Here is an 18,137-nt window from a genome sequence, read left to right on the forward strand (position 1 = left end):
TCTTTATTCAGGTTGTTTCTGAGCAGATCTTTGCAGAAAATAACTTTGAAGGATGAGGTAACACCCCCCCACCCCCCCGGGCTAAGAGCAGTTTATAAAAGCGTTAAGTCCTGGAAGCTCAGGGTTCTCCTGTAATGCAACCCACTGAGAATGCCTGTATCTTTTAGGGCCACCAGCATCGCCCTTCCCTGTGGGACTTGTGAGACATAGAGACTCAACACGAATGAAAATGAAGCTCTTAATAATAAGTCCTTTGTCTCTGACATAGCAGTCTAGCATTTTCTGCCAGTATCCATGAAGCATTACTGAATAGGGTAAAATCTTGTACCCTGATATCAGTGAGGTGGCTAAAGGTGTAGAAGAGAACAGATTATAACTATTGCTAAGATAAAAGTGAAGTGATAAATCATGCAATGAAAACTAACTACTATACATGTGAAATATGCAATAGAACCTTAAATTCTCTGTACAGTGTATATTGGATGCAAAATAACCATTAGAAAACTGTGGACCTGTGTATAGCCTGGTCCAAAAAGTGAGTTTATAAATTCACTTTTGATAATGTTTTGATGAATTAGATCAGAAAGAATCTGAATACATAAGCCTTTAGGAAAATAATGTTAATAAATATTCTATTGGGTAAGAAAGAAAAGAAAATTTCCTTAAAAAAAAAAAAAAAGCACCCTCACTCTCATCACCAACACCAAGTAAAACCTCTATCCATTTGGGTCAGTTAAATTCATTTCAGTAAACATCCACCTCACTTCAGAATAAGCCGTGCAAGGCTCCATTGATTCTGATAAATGCTAGGAATCAAGATTGGACGCTGGTGGAAAAGTAGGAAAAAACTTAGAAAGATAACTCACAGGGCAAGGCCCTGGAAAACAGCAAGTGGTTACCTAACACTCATCAGGAAAGGTTAATACATTCAGAATTAGGTACTTGACATTTTGGTTTCAATATAGATTTCACCAATGGGATTCGCCTAAAGAAATACCCAGAGAGATTAGGTTATCCTAGAAAGTGTAGGCTGGCATTCCAGCAGGGATTTCAGGATCTTTACATACCAATAGCTAAGGAATTAAAAGCAAAACAAACAAACAAGAAAACTAAACCAATATAGAACAGCTTTGAAAATAAAATGCCCTCTTTAAGGAAGCAGATATATAAACTGAAGCTCCGAACAGTCAAGACTGTTAATCCTGACAGTTGGATAATGAGTGAAGAGAGTCAGGGGCTGACAGAGGAGAAGACCAAGAAGATAGAAAGTAGTGAAGGAATCAAGCAATTTTATTTTATTATTATTATTTTAAAAAATATATCTTTATTGATTTCAGAGACAGGAAAGGAGAGGGAGAGAGAGAGATGGAAACATCAATGATGAGTCATTGATCAAACCCGCAACTCGGGCATGTGCCCTGACCAGGAATCGAACCACGATCTCCTGGATCCTAGGTCGACGCTCAACCGCTGAGCCATGCCCGGCCGGGCGAATCAAGCAATTTTAGAGCTTTGGGAACCGAGGTCAGTAAGTACGATGAGAAGGGAGTTTTAATCCTATTTAATACGGTTCAGAAGTGAAGGAGGAAAGTACTTAGTTATAGACATGCTGTCCCACAAAAATATAATGCAAGCAATAGTTATACTTTTAAATATTCTGGTAGCTACATTAAAAATGTAAAAAGAAATAGGTGAATTAAGTTTAACATCATACTTTATTTAAGCCAATATATCCATATAATTATTTTTAAGTGTAATAGATATAAATGCACTAATGAGATTTTTATATTGTTTTTCATACTAAGTGTCTGAAACCTGGTGGGTATTTTATACATATTTAGACTGGCCACATTTCTAGTTTCCTGTAGCCACATGCAGCTATGCCCACCTTTTTAGACAATGCAGATGTAGAGTAGGAAATATATATAATTATTAAATCTGATGGGGAAATTAGGAAGAAAGTTCTAAGAATACATAATTATGCATAAATTGTCAGCTGAATTAATAAGCAAACTGTTGGAAAACTTATTTAGAAAATGAGAAATAATGGGTATAAATTCTCACAATAAGAAAATAAGTTCTCTGAGTGAGTAGCATGAGATAAAGCTTTCCATGCAAGGGAAGATAAATAGGAGTTAAGGTAAAGAAAGAAAAAATAAGTTTTAGTCTTAATATTTTAACTTCTTTACTATATGTTTGGTGCAGTAAGCCCTAAGAGAAAAAATATATAAACAGAATGTTTGAAGGGAGACGTGTTTAAGAATCAGTATAGACTATGAGCAAAATAATGTATGAAAAAAAACAAACTTTCTGAACAAGGATTAAAATAGAGGTGATAGATAAATTGAGAGAAAAAAGTGCATGAAATTTGGGAAAATAGTAGATATTTGTTAAATAGCAGTATCTGATATGTTTTTAACATTTTTAATTTTGAAATAAGTTTCACTTGCAGAAGAGTTGCAAAGATAGTACAAAGTATTCTTGTATGTCCTTCCCTCCACTTCCCCTGTGCTGCATTCTACAGAGCCATGGTATATCATACAAAACAGATTGGCTGATAAACGGTTGTTGAAAATTGGGAGAGAAGACAGGATAATTAGAGGAAACTGCGGTCAAAAAGGAGGCCCTAAGAAGTAGAAACTTAAAAGAATACCTAGAACCAATCACCAGGATATAATCAGAAGGCTTACTTAAGCATTCAAGCTATTTAATATGTGAATTTTGTACTTTTGTGGTTTAACTGTTTCTGTAAACAAATAGAGATGAAATTGGCCACGATAGCAGCAAGAAAGTTATTTTATTAGTAGACAGAGCAAAAAGCAATCTAGTTATTTTAATCCTGCAGATGCATTGAGATTACCATCTCTTTTTAAATATTTACTAATGACAGTCTTTCAGGTGCTTTGAAAATTAGAGTATCATTATGAAGAATCTCCAGAATGTGCTCTTTTACCTCTAAAGTCAACACTCTTCAGTGAGTGCCATGTAAAAACTTTTTTTCTGATACTCCTGTTACATCTACCTGACTATAATAAACTCATATTCAAATGATCTCAAGCGTCATGGTCTACAGGTAAACATCTTGTGGAGTCCAACCCTCTTCCCAAATTTCTTGTAAAGTTCCTCTACGTAGATCCATATATCAAAAAGATAAAGTTTAGCAAAGCATGGGAAATAAGAAGAAAGGCTCTTAGGCTTTCATTGTGCATCTTTGTCAATACATTTTATAAAGAAGCTCTTAGGATTTAACTCTGAGCGGCTGCCCTGGAGTCCCTCACATAGCATATCTGATTCTTGCTGATGTCAAGTTACATTCCTGTTATTCTTGGAAGCCTGTGTCAGATGCTGCCTTGTAAATAACTCTTTTCAAGTATGACTTAGATTGTCAGACAAAAATATAAACAAAAGTGAAAAGTAGGCCGAAGTAAATATTAACTTAAAATCTATAACTCTAGGCCCAAAATGATGTAACATTTTTGGCTAACTTCTGAAGTTTTGCCAAGCTATTTACACTTGGAGTAAATGAGAAAGAAGAAGGGGGGGAAAAAAAGAGTGAAGGAGAGAAAATATTAGTGCTAACGGGCCCTAACATTTATGAGAGAAATCAGACCTGGAAGTGAGATGAGTATTCTCAGTAACCCAGTGCTAATCTGACTATGAACATCTCCAATCCCAGTTTGTTCCAGCATGTAGGAGTCTTAGTTCCTCCTTGGATCATGGTGCTGCTTTCCCCAGGACACCAGTGCAAGCTTTCCTCGAAAAGCCTGCTGTGCCACTGAGCCTGTCATGGCCCTTGAAACAGGTCAAATTTGGTTCTGTGTTTTCCCATAGAGTGCTGCTCAGTGTTCTGGAGTTGAGCCACTAGGAAGAGTACTAGGGGATTAATTTCATTGCCAAGAAAGATGTCACGCTAGCTGTTCATTTCCTTATGGGCTGAAGCCTTTCTCATGTACTTGAACGAATGCCTTCTAGTTTTAGGTTGAATTCACCTCACAGTTTACCAAGTGTTTTTATACTATATGGACATATTTGTCTTCACAGTAACAACTCCATGGGGAGACCATAACTGGTATTAGTATTCTTAATTTTATAAATTAGGAAACAGAGGCTTAAAGCATGTTATTGAGTTGTTCAGTCTTATGTATTTTACCTCCTCTTCCTGTACACTTTCCGTTATATTACCTGTGATCATTTTTCTTTAATTTTATCTTTTTAAAATTAAAATATAGACATATGCAATATCTTTTGAACAACTTCACAATGCATGTATTAAAATTGTTATAATCATAATTAGCTAGTTTATTCATATTAATAATAAGAAGAAAGCAAAGAGGAGGCCAGACTTTATAAGCATGATCATATGGGCAGCTTCACCAGGGAGCTGCAACTTAGCACTCCCCAGGGAACCATCTGTCCATTGGTCCATTCCCTGCAGATCACTGGGGAAGGGAATCAAACAAAGGGGAAGATGGGCACATGCACAGTGAAGTCGGGGTGACATAAGGAAGGTGCTTGCCTGTCAGTCTAACTTGGGAAAAAGATAACTGGCTAGGGGGTGGACCCCAATGCAAGCCCGTGAAAATTTGGGAATATGTAAGCCCCAAATAAAGAGTTCTCCCTCTCTTGCTTGTGCTCTTGCTTCACTCCTGCTCCTTTGCACTCTCTTGCTCATGTGCTAGCTTGCCATGTGGCCTTAAGCATGGGCCATGCGGACCCCACATGCCATGGACTGCATCTGGGAACACAAGCTAAGCTAGCCAGATGCTGGACTGGGCTGTGCTTTAATATGGAGTGGAAACTCTGAGCAGTGGCTTTAATTCTTGCCCTGTTAAAGACAAGATTGGACTGCTTCCATGGCAAGACAGAGGGAAATGGGACCTTGGAAGGGAACCCCCTTAATTTTACCTCATCAATAAAGATTTCACAATACTTCATCCTCCTGTGGTGGCCTCAGGAAATTATTTTCCCAACTGTACCACAAGAATTCCACTTCTACTGATAACAGGTGGGGCACAGAGGGCACCTCACCAATAACAAACTGACAAGAGAAATATTATTGGTAATCATCAAGCAAATCAAATATAGAAAGTGAAAACATGTACTTATCCTAAAGCTCAGATATAAGAATGCTCTAAATTCCACACCATTTAAATTGTTGGCCTGTCTTCTAGAACTTTCCAAGAATCTTTGAAATATTTAATTTTGATTCTGTTACAGCTGTTTCCAATAGAGGAAACTTTTTCATTTGGTATTTTCTTTAGTGATTTAAAATCTATTATGAAACATAAATAGCTAGAACACATTTGTCAATGTTAAATAAGTTATGGGTCACATTATCAAATTTGGACAACTGTTGTATCTAGGAAAATGTACATAAATATTAAAGTTGGGAAACTTGCTGTACTCTCTGGAAATGAGCATCATGATGATAATGCAGGTCTAGATATGCTCACAAAGGTAACTTATAATAACTATAATCCACATCACAAAGTTTCTGATCATTTAATATTATTTTCAAGTGCCTGTTGTTTGCAAATCTATACCTTGACATATAATTTGGAATAATAAAATGATAGAGTTAAAAAAATCAAGAACAAAAGCAAGATTTCTTTAATTTTTTAAGGCAGTATATGCCGAACATATAACTGAAATTTAGGAACAAGCCCTTTATCAATTCATAAGATAAGTATTCAACTAAAATAGTATTGAGAGTTGTTCTACTCTACAATTGGAAATAGTCTTGGTTTTTGTTTCAGTACAATTAACATTGGGTCACCTGGGGGTATAATGGATTTCATGGATTTAATATGTTGCCTATAGTAAGTTTAACTGCAATATTTTCTTAATGCACTTTGAATTCAACAATTGCATTTTAGATATGAAAATATCAGCAGGATACTTTCAAAAGCCAGAATTATTACTATTAGAAAAGAAATATATCTCAAATTCTTTAAATAAAATTAACTTCACATTCTTGATATTTCAGTAGGGTTAAAAAGAGCAGCATGAAAACAGGTATGACCTCTGCAACACTTCAGGAAGATATTTAATGTGGATTAGAAATAGAAAATTCTTACAAAGCAGAATATTATTCTATAATAAACACGTAGAAAAAATTTACATAACAATCTGTATACCTAATATTGCATTGGACATTGTAGTCATTTGATATAAAGTTTTATGGATATTTAATTTTAAATTGTTGGATAGGACAGCCGTATTTTGCACACCACTGCTTCTTCCTGGAGAAGCACTGTGAAAAGGTGGATAATCCAAAGTATTGGAGAATCCCATCACTTAGATAACATAATTTTTAGAAGAATCTTAATTTCCAAATGATTGACTGGTCTTGTTCTAAGGCATTGAATATCACCAGTTAGAGGAACTGTGAAGTTTGTAAAGTGGTTGAGAATGTTTTTGGAAGAGTGAATGTTATATCCACTAAAATATGGCATATTGACTTGTACATCATAGTTTCCCAATAATATTTGTTGAATAAAAGGATTCAACACTAAATTAGAAAAGTATTCAACACTAAATTGGGCCATCTATATGACATGAAAGTAATAATGACTTGATTGAAATTGTGTGTAAGCCAACAATAAAATTTATTTTTTTCCTGTAGAGAAAACTCACTAAAACAAAAGAAGCAATAACTTATATTTTAAAAAATGTTTGACAATCTCTGGAAAATGCAATGTATCTCACCATTTTATCTTTTTAAAACAAAAGATACAAATATTATCTCTGGTTTTTATTTTTAAAGAAATTTTACCTATGTTTATTGTTTTGGTAATGGGCTGGGTGTTCCCATAGCAGTTATCTTTCAGAGACATTAATTCCCAAGACAAGATGCTTTTGAATCTTATTTTAGGATGAGTCATTTCTTTATTAATAACTCATTTATTTATTTTGAACAAAGCCCATAACCAATGTGGTGATTTGTCATATAGAGAAATAGGATCTTGAATTAGATTCTGAGTAACACAGTGATTTGCATGAGGTTTGTTTTGCTTTGTTTTCAGTGAGGGGTTGAAACTCTATGTGAACACAGATAGAGGTTCATTAGAATGTATGTTTAACGTTTATTCGAACCACAGGTACATTACTGTGCACACATGTTGAGAGACCCAGTGACTAGTAGGAAAGAACAGCACTCTAGATGTCAAGAGCACAGGAATCCCTAATCTATCGTTAATAAGCTGACAGTTATAAATTTAGTCTGTCTAGGTCTTTTGCCTCTTGTGTGTAATGAAAGGCTTGGACTGAGTGAGAGTGAGTTCTCTGACTCCTACTTATTTTTTATAATTCTTAGATTTGTAAATTTAGATTAGATTGTTTGTTTTCTTAAGATGTATAGATTCCATATTAATTGTTCTAAAGTGAATTTTGGTGATCAAATTTAATCTTGTTTCAAAATTTTATTCTGAAAAAGTTTTTAATGGCATTAAATTCTTTTTCAGCAATTGTAGTAGCATTGTCTGTGTCAAAGCTTTGAAACTGGAAAACCAATTAGAGCATTATAAATTCATTTAAATTTTTTTATTGAATTATGACAGACATACAGAAAAGCACAATTTCAAAAGTAAAAAACTCAAGAATTATCACAATATAAAAAAGACATGCAATTACTACTTAGGATTTTTTAAAAAAGAACATTATAAGGAACCAAAAAGCCCCTACAATACTTATTCTCATTACTCCCAGTCTACATCCCAAAATGAACCACTGTTTTAACTTCTAATACCATAGATTGGCTTTACCTGAGTTCTACAAAAATGGAATCAGCATAGATTATGTATTCTTTTGTATATAGATTCTTTCACTAATGATTTTATCTACGTTAATACATGTAACACTGGTGCGTGACATCAGTTTTGTTTATCTTATAGTCATCCATTATCCCATTATATGACTTTACCACAATTTATTTATCCATTCTACTGTTGATGGACACTTGTGTTATTTCTGGTTTTAGGCTATTACGAATAATGTTGTTATGCACATTTTTGTAATGTATTGAGATGAACACATAGTATACGCATTTCTCTGGTTATTTGTGTTGCATTATTGTTGTCATGATTGTCATGATGTTCCAATGTTTTGTTGTAGGCTTTATTGTTAGGTACAAAATAAAAACCTTAAAATTTTTTTTCATAGGTAAGTCAGAACATACATGTCTAAGCTATAAAAATAATTTCAAAATGTAAATTTATGTGTCGGAATCTTTCTGTCAAAGGCCATCTATATTAATACTCAGAAGTGGAATTATTGGTCATAGGGTATATTTTGGTTCAAGTGTAGTAGATAGTGCCACTAATTTTTTCAGAATAATATCTTGTTGTTCTGCATCATTGTCAAAATGTACTATTTTATCTTTTTAATTTTAATTATTATAGTGTGCATGTGTGTTCATGTGATAGTATTTCATAGTGGTTAGTGTGCATTTCTCAGATTAAAAACCTGAACTTCTTTACAGATGTTTATTACTCATTTGATAGCCTTTTTTTTTTGGTGAAATGCCCTTTCAGGATCTAGCTTCCATTTTTCTATTAGTTTGACTTTTTAAAAATTTCTTTATTTCTATTCTTAATACGAGATGTTGGCTGACAATGAACATTGCAAATTAAGTCCTCCCAATCTGTGGGTGATTACTTTTCTCTTTTAATGGTATTTTTTAATAAATAAAAATTGTTCAATGTAATGTACTTTCATTTATGAATTTTATGGTTAATTCATTTTTATGCCCTGTTAATTTTTTTTAACAACTCCAAAGTCCCATGAAAATGTTCTACTAGGAGCATTATTGTTTTGCCTTTCAAAACTTAACTGTCATTGTTCATTGAGAAATTTCAAAAGCACACTCGTGATGCCAAGGTAAAGTCAATAATAAGAAACAGAAAAAGAAAAATATAAAAAACAACAAATGACATTTTTCCTGCCAAAGCATGTGCTTTTTTGTGGCTATAAAATATCTCTTTGTGTTGGATTGAGGGGTTGAGTTTAAAGACTGGTTTCTTCTAAATATTAACTTCCTTTTTGGTTTAACAAGCAAAGAGCATCAGAGAAATTGCCTAAGTGCTATGTGTTTACAGTTCTGCAGTTTGTTTTGGCTGTTGGAATTCATCCAAGAAGTTGTCAAATATCTAATTTATATTATGTTTCAATGAAATAATTATTGTACTTGGTATTTTCAGAATTATTTTTCTTTTTTCACTGTTTGATTTTGTTCCCCTTGTGCCAAGGAGAGAATTCCCTCAGAGATAAATAAAAGATCCAATGGGTGTATTTCAAGGATTATAATTAGTCATTCATAATTTATTGTAATATTTACTATAAGTATACAGAAAGTAAACCACAAGAATGAAAGGAAAAAAACATAAAAGAGGAAAAAAAGCAAAAAAAAAAAAAAAAAAGAAAAAGAGAGAGAAAAAAGGGGAGCTTTACATAAAAATGTCTACTAGTCACCTGTGTTTGACCGGAAAACAAACATTTTCATTTTTCCATGTGCAAGTACACACATACACAAAAATGCACATATATATTTTATATCTGTATTTTTTATTGTTTGTATTTTTCAAACATTTTATAATTAATGTAATATTTTCATACTCAAAAACATAGTTATTATTATACTATTGCATGTAGGCTATAAAATATACAGAGAATACAAATATTCTCATGGCTATATTAGCAAATAGATGTTATTTTATTTTTAATGAAAGTCTTTCACTTTGGTTTATTTATTTAACCATCATACAGCATGATATAAATTGAGTTTGGTATTCTAGAGTCATAAAACTACATTTAAAAGTTATCACATCAGGTGATGTAAAGTATCATAGTGAAGTGAGAAGACCCCTTGCATTTCCCCTTAAATCTACCACTAATCAAACATCTATAATCCAACAAAGTTTTTTCTGCTCACCACACATGCTGGAGAGATCTACACATTGGTACATCTGAAAATAGACATACTGGAACAGCACAGGGTGGAGAGACCTGGGAAAGACAGGGATGATGCCCACAGATGCAATTCCCTGGCTACCTATGGCTGAGCCCATGGTCCCAAATAATGCCATAGCAGTGGAAGAGTTGGGGTGTGGACCCCACCCTACATTACAGTGGAGGGTAAGAAAGTCTGAAGCAGCATTGGTGCCTGAAAATCTGCCTCCCTTCCCCTATTGCTTCTGATGGTACCAGCAACAAAGATGTATCTAAGGCCTCCCAGTTAAAGCACAGCAGCATTGCAGCCATAGGGAACCAGGTGTCAGTGTGGTAGGCTAGTAAATCTGGCACCTCCCACCTACTACCTTCCTAACTACAGTGATGGTGGTCTGATATAAAGGCAGCCAAGACAAGTGGAGACACCCACCACCCCGGTCACTTAGGCTATGACTCCCAGGACTACAGGGGTGCCCTTTCAGAACCACCACCCTGGAGGCTCAAGAAGCACATTAAGAGAAAACAAAAACTTGTGCTACATCACCATCTACTGGAAAACAAAAGAAAGACCATTATCAACCTGCTGAATTGTTAAAATCAAAATGGTGCCTAAATAAGAAAGGGGTTCACTATTTCAAATACAATGGCAGAGGAATAAACTATCAAGTACTATAGTCAACCAAGGTAACATGATAACAGAAACAAAATGAGAATTCTTTAGAATGCAAACTCAAGGTAATGAAAAATTATGATCTAAATGATAGAGAATTCAAAATAAGAGTCATGAAAAAACTCAACAAGATACAAGAAAACTCAAAAAGGTACTTTGATGAGCTCAGGAATAAAATTAATGAGCAGGGGTACTTTACCAAAGAGACTGAGACTATAATAAAGAACCAAACAGAAATTCTGAAGCTGAAGAACTCAATAAATAAGATGAAAAAATGCATTAGAAAGCAATTCCAATATAGCAAGTCATCTAGAAGAGAGAATTAGTGACCTCGAAGATAGAAATCTAGAAATCATTTAGGTGGAAAAAGAGGGAGAATTAAGATTATTTTTAAAAAATGAAAGAACTCTGTGACAAATATTTGACTCCATTAGAAACAGCAACATAAGGATAATTTGTATCCCAGAAGGAGAAGAGAGGGAGAAGGAAGCAGAGAGCCTGCTCAAAGAATTGATGAGAACTTTCTAAACTTAGGGAAGAAACTGGACATTCAAGTACAAGATGCTAACAGAACACTTAATTAGTTCAACACAAATGTATCTTCAAGACACATTATATTAAAATTGGCAAAAGTCAGTGATAAAAAAATTTTAAGGCAAAGAAAGTAGACAGTAACCCACAAAGAAAACACCATTAGATTATCATCATATTTCTCATCAGTGTCTATGAAGATTTTTTGTTTGTTTCTTTTGTTTGTTTGTTGCTTTCTATTTTATATTCCACAAATGAATGAAATCATATGGTTCTTGTCCCTTTCCTTCTGACTTATTTTGCTCAGCATGATACTCTCAATAGATGGCTATGTTGTCACAAACGGCAGTATTTTATTTTTTCTTATGGCTGAGTAATATTTCATTGTGTATATGCACCACTTTTTCTTTACCCAATCATCCATTGAAGAAAAGTTAGGTTGTTGCCATGTCTTGGCTACAATAAATAATGCTACAATGAATATAGAACTAAATATATTTATGAATAACTTTTCAAAATTTTGGGGTCAATACCCTGAAGAGAGATTGCTACGTGATATGGTAGCTGTATTCTTAATTTTTTTAGGAAACTCCATATTGTTTTTTATAGTGGCTGTACCAATTTACATTCCCACCAGCAGTATAGGAGGGTTCCCTTTTCTCCACATCCTCTCTCACATTTGTTATTTTTTGTCTTGTTGATAATAACATTTTAACAGGTGTGAGGTGGTATTTCTTGGTTTTGGCTTGCATTTTCCTAATTGCTAGTGAGTTGAGCATCTTTTCACATATCTGTGGGCCATTTGTATGTCCTCTTGGGAAAAATATCTGTTCAGGGCCTCTGCCATTTTTTTTATTATTAAATTTATTGGGGTGACATTGGTTAATATGAACATATAGGTTTCAGGCATGGGTTTCTATGTTACAAGATATGTATATTGTATTGTGTGCCCACCACCCAAAATCAAATCTTCTTCCGTCACCATATATTAGGACCCCCTTCACTTCCCCACCCCCTTCCCTCTGGCAACCACCACACTGCTATTTGTGTCCATGAGTTTCAGTTTTATATCCTACATATGAATGAAATCATGTGGTTCTTAGCTTTTTCTGACTTATTTCACTCACCATAATATTCTCAAGGTCCATCAGTGTTGTTGCAAATGGCAGTATTTAATCTTTTCTTATGGCTGAGCAGTATTCCGTTGTGTACATGGTCCACATCTTCTTTATCCAGTCCTCTATCCCAGGACACTGGTTGTTTCCATGTCTCTGCCTATTTTTAATTGGAGTGTTTGTCTTGTTGTTGTTGAATGGTCTGAGTTCTTTATGTATTGTGGATATTAGCCCTTTAAAAGAGGTTCTGTTGCAAATATCTTCTGCCATTCAGTTGTTTGCCTTTCTGTTCTGTTTATTTTTATTTTTCTGCCTTGCAGAAGCTATTTAGTTTGAGATAGCCCCATTCTTATATTTTTGTCGTTACTTCTCTTTCCGTTGGGGTCAAATTCATAAAATCCTCTCTGAGACTAAGGTCCATAAGTTTACTGCCTATGTTTTCTTGCCCATATTTTATTGTTTTGGGTCTTATATTTAGGTCTTTGATCTATTTTGATTAATTTTTGTGTTTGGTATCAAATAGCAGTCTAGTTTCGTTCTCTTGCATGTGGCGTTCCAATTTTCCCAGCACCATTTATTGAAGAGGCTTTCTTTTCTCAATTGTATGTTTTTGGCTCTTTTCTTGAAAATTAGTTGCCTGTATACATGTAGGTTTATTTCTGGGCTCTTAATTCTGTTCCATCCATCTGTGTGTCTGTTTTTTTCTGGTAATACCATACTGTTTTGATTATTGTTGCTTTGTAATATAATTTGAGGTGAGAAAGTGTGATATTTCTGGCATTGTTTTTTGTTTATTTATTTGTCTGTTTTTGTACCCCCCCTCAGGATTGCTTTGACTATTTGGAGTCTTCTGTGGTCCCATAAGTATTTGATGATTTTTAAATTCTATTGCTTTGAAAAATGCCTTTAGGATTTTGATGGGGATTGCATTAAATCTGTATATTGATTTGGGTAATATGGCCATTTTAACTATGTTGATTCTTCTAATCCTTGAACATGAGATATCTTTCCATTTTTGTGTCTTCATTTTTTTTCAAGAACTTATTATAGTTTTCAGTGTATAGGTCTTTCATGTCCTTTGTTAAGTTTATTTCTAGGTATTTTATTATTTTTGTTGCAATCAAAAATTGAATTTTTTATTTCTTTTTCTGAACTTTTATTGTTAGTATATAAGAATGCAATGGATTTTTGTATGTTAATTTTTGTATACTACAACTTTAGTGAATTTGTTTATTGTTTCTAATAGCTTTTTGGTTATGTCCTTAGGGTTTTCTATCTAAAGAACTATGACATCTATGAAGAATAATTTTATTTCTTCATTCCCAGTTTGGATGCCTTTTACTTCTTTCTCTTGACTGATAGCTCTGGCTAGGACTTCCAGCACTATGTTGAATAACAGTGGTGAGAATGGGCATCTTTGTTCCCGATCTTAGGGAAAAAGCTTTCAGTTTTTTACCATTTGCTATGATATTAGCTAAGAGTTTGTAATATACGGTCTTTACATTGAGAAGCTATACTTTTATGCCTATTTTAGCTAGTGTTTTAATCATAAAAGGATGTTGTATTTTGTCAAGTGCTTTTTCTGCATCTGTTGCTGTGATCATGTGATTTGTATTCTTTATTTTGTTAATGTGGTGTCTCACATCGATTGATTTGCAAGTGTTGAACCATCTTTATGCCCCTTGAATGAATCTAACCTGATCATGATTGGTATTTTTAAAATATATTGATGGATTCTATTTGCTAGTATTTTGTTTAGGATTTTTGCATCTATATTCATCAGACATATGAACCTGTAAATTTATTTTCTTGTGTTGTCCTTGTCAGGTTTTGGTATTGGGGTAATGTCCTCAAAATGAGTTAGGAAATATTGCTTCTTCTTAAAATTTTTAGAACAGTTTGAGAAATTTAGGCATTAAATATTTGAATGTTTGCTAGGATTCACTAGTGAAGCCATCTGGACCTTGACTTTTACTTTTTGGGAGGTTTTCGATGACAGTTTTAATTTTCCTAGTGTTAGTTGTTCTATTTAGATTATCTAGTTCTTTATGATTCACTTTAGGAAGGTTATATATTTTTAAGAACTTGTCCATTTCTTCCAGGTTATAGGATTTGGATATATATAGCTTTTCATAGTATCCTTGTATAGTCCTTTGTACTTCTGTTGTGTCTATTGTAACTTCTTTCATTTTCAATTTTGCGTATTTAAGGTTTTTTATTTTTTTCCTGAGTGAGTCTAGCCAGAGGTTTGTCAGTTTTATTAATCTTTTCAAAGAACTAGCTCTTTGTTGTATTAATTTTTATTGTATTTCTGTTTTGTTTATTTTGTTTAATTCTGCCCTAATTCTCATTATTTCCTTCCTTCTTCTGACTTTTATCTAAATTTTTTTTTCTGCCTGGCCGGGCGAGGCTCAGTGGTTGAGCATCGACCTAGGATCCAGGAGATCGGGGTTTGATTCCAGGTCAGGGAACATGCCCGGGTTGCGGGCTGCAGCCGATCAATGACTCTCTCATCATTGATGTTTCTCTCTCTCTCCCCCTCCTTTCCTCTCTCTGAAGTCAATAAAGATATATTTTAAAAATAAATAAATAAATAAATAAATAATAAATAATAAATAAATTTGTTTTTCTTTTTCTAGTTCTTTACGGTGAAATGTTACTTTGCTTTTTTGAGGTTTTTCTTGTTTTCTGATATAGGCCTGTATTGATATAAACTTCCCTTTTATTATCACTTTTGCTGTATCCCTAAAATTTTGATATGTCATATTATTCTAACTCGTCTCTGTGTGTCTTTTGGTCTCTTCTATTATTTCTTTTTTGACACAATTATTGTTGAGTAGCATGTTGCTTAATCTCCACATATTTGTGGTTTTTCCCACTTTTTGAAGTTGATTTCTAATTTTAAATTATTGTATTTGAAGAATATGCTTGGTATGCTTTCTGTATTTCAAATTTGGTGAGGTTAGTTTTGTGCATCAACATATGGTCTATCCTTGAAAATGTTTCATGTGCACTAGAGAAAAATGTATATTCTGGTATTCTGAGATGAAAAGCTCTGTAAATATTATGTCCATTTGGTTTAATGTTTCATTTAAGGCCAATATTTATTTACTTTTAAATTTTAGTATTATTTTATTCTGTGTTAGTTTCAGAAAACAGGAGAGTGGTAAGCAATCATGTACAACTAAGTAATCAACATTAATACATTAGAATTAACCAAACTTCACAGTTTCTTTGAATTTCACTAGTTTTTTTTCCTAATTCCAAGATTTTATCTAGGATACTAAATTACATTTAGTCATCATGTCTCCTTAGCCTCCTCTGATCTGTGACAGTTTTACAGATTGTCATTGTTTTTGATGAACTTGACTGTTTTGAGGAAATCTGATGTATTTTATAAAACATCTCTCAATTAGGGCTTGCCTGAATTTTTCCTCAAGGTTAATTAGACTGGGGTTATATGCTTTAAAGAGGAAAACCACAGAGGTGAAGTGACATTCTCACCGTATCACATTGGTATATATGCATCAACTGACTTATCACCATGATTTTAACCTTAGTAACCTGATTGGTAGTGTCTGTCTGGTTTCTGCACTAAAAAGTTACTCTTCCTCCACCCTTTTCATACCATACTCTTTGAAAAGAAATCACTATGCATAGTCTGTGCTTATGAAGTAGAGTTATGCTCCAACTTCTTGGAGCAAAAGTATCTATATAAAGTGTTTGAAATTCTTCTGCGTGGGGTATTTGCCTCTTCTCCCCTATTTCTTTCTTTATTCAACCATATCTTTATATCAGTATGGACTCATAGATATATATTTTATGTTTTGAGTTATAATCCAATACCACTTTGTTTATTTTGTAGCTGTAGTTGTCCTAGCTCTGGCCTTGGAGCTCTTTTAATTTGACATACGTTATCTATGATTAATAAAAGTTTATTTTCCAAAAATGTTTTTTAAATAATAACAATAAATTTAAACAATTTCTTTTAATCATCTTAAAATATTTATTCAAAATAACCACAACACAAGTATTTAAGATCTATGAACGATTGCCAATAGCAAATAACATAAACATGTTAAATAGAAAATCCTAGGGAATTTCATTATGTACAAGAGATCTTCATTAAGATTAATAGTTGATTTATCATCAAAATCAAGGAAGCCAAGGACAGTGGATTGACATATTCAAAAGGGATGAAAGCATAGGAATAAGACAGGGGTGTGTATGTTTGTCACTCCTAATCAACATAGTAATGGAGGCTCTAGCCAGGAAAATTACACGTTCTCCCTATTTCAAGTACCTACCTGGCCCCATATATAGTTATGATACTGTTGACTATATTCCCTATGCTATAATTTACATCTCTACGACTATTCTGTAACTACTAATTTTTACTTTTTAATTCATTTAGCTTTTTCACCAACTCCCCAACCTCCTTCCTCTCTATCAACTGTCAGCCTGTTCTCTGTATCTGTGAGTCCCTTTATATTTTGTTTGTTATGCCAAGTGAAATAAGTCAAACAGAGAAAGATAAATACAATATGATTTCACTTATATGTGGAATCTAAAAAACAAAATAAATATTTCCTTACTGATTTTCTGTTTGAACGATCTATCCATAGCTGTCCTTGGAGTATTTAGGTCCCCTACTAAAATTGTGTTTTGGGCAGTTTTTTCCTTTAGTTCTGTTAGTGCTTGCTGTATATATTTTGGCATCCCCAGGTTGAGTGTATATATACATTAATAAGTATTATGTCTACTTGATGTATTTTCTTTATCGTTATAAAATGTCCATCTTTGTCTCTTGTTAATTTTTATCTTGAAATATATTTTGTCAGATATAAGTATGTCTATACCCACTTTTCTCAGGATGCCATTTGCTTGGAGTATTGTTTTCTACCCCTTCACTTTGAGTTGATATTTGTCTTCGCAGCTGAGATGTGTCTCCCGAAAGAAGCATAGAGGTGGACTTTGTTTTTTGATCCAACTCACTACTTGGTGTCTTTTAAATGATAAGTTTAGTCCCTTTACATTTAAGGTAATTTTTGATATATGAGGACTTCCTATAACTATTTCATCTTTTGTTTTCTGGTAGGTCTGTGTCTTTATTCCATTCTTTTCTGTTCTTTGTGTTTCTGTCTGTTATTTTTACCTTGATGGTATTCTATGATTTTCCCGTTTCCTCTTTTTAAATGCTATATGTCTCAGACCTGGATTTTTTTGTGTGTGGGAGGGGGGTGATCATTAAGTTTGTGCAAAAAAGATTTATATATAATTGTCCTTTTTCTTCTGATTGCATCTTATCACTATTCCGCTAGTGATATTAGGACATTTTTCTCATGGTTATATACATTTTGTAGTGCCAGTCATCATTTCCAAATTAAAGAGAAAAGGTGAGGGAGAAACGATAGCATCAGAAGACCCATGTGTCTCATTGGATAGAATGTTAACACAGGGCTACTCATGAGTACTAAGGATTCTAGGTAAGCTTCTTAAATGTATGCATTAATGATTTTCTTCAAATCTGAATTTCTGCCTCTCTCTGTTTCTCCTTTCCTTCTGGGATTCTCATTATACTTTTGTTAGTATGCTGGGTGGGGTCAAACAGTGTTCATTTTTCTTTATTCTTTTTATTTTTTTCCCCTGATGGGATAATATCTAATGGCCTAGCTTCAAATTTGCTAATCGTTTCTTCTGCCCACTCAACCTCCTATTGAGACTCCTTAGTAAAACTTTCATTTCAGTAATTTTTCATTGAAAATTGTAACTTTTAATTCAAAATTTCCATTTGGTCCTTTTTAAATATATATATATATATTTTGTCTTTTTTCTGATACTCTCTATTTGGTGAGGCATCATATTCATAATTTTCT

Source organism: Miniopterus schreibersii (genome assembly GCF_964146895.1).
Source record: "Miniopterus schreibersii genome assembly, chromosome: 1".
Classification (NCBI taxonomy): Eukaryota; Metazoa; Chordata; class Mammalia; order Chiroptera; family Miniopteridae; genus Miniopterus; species Miniopterus schreibersii.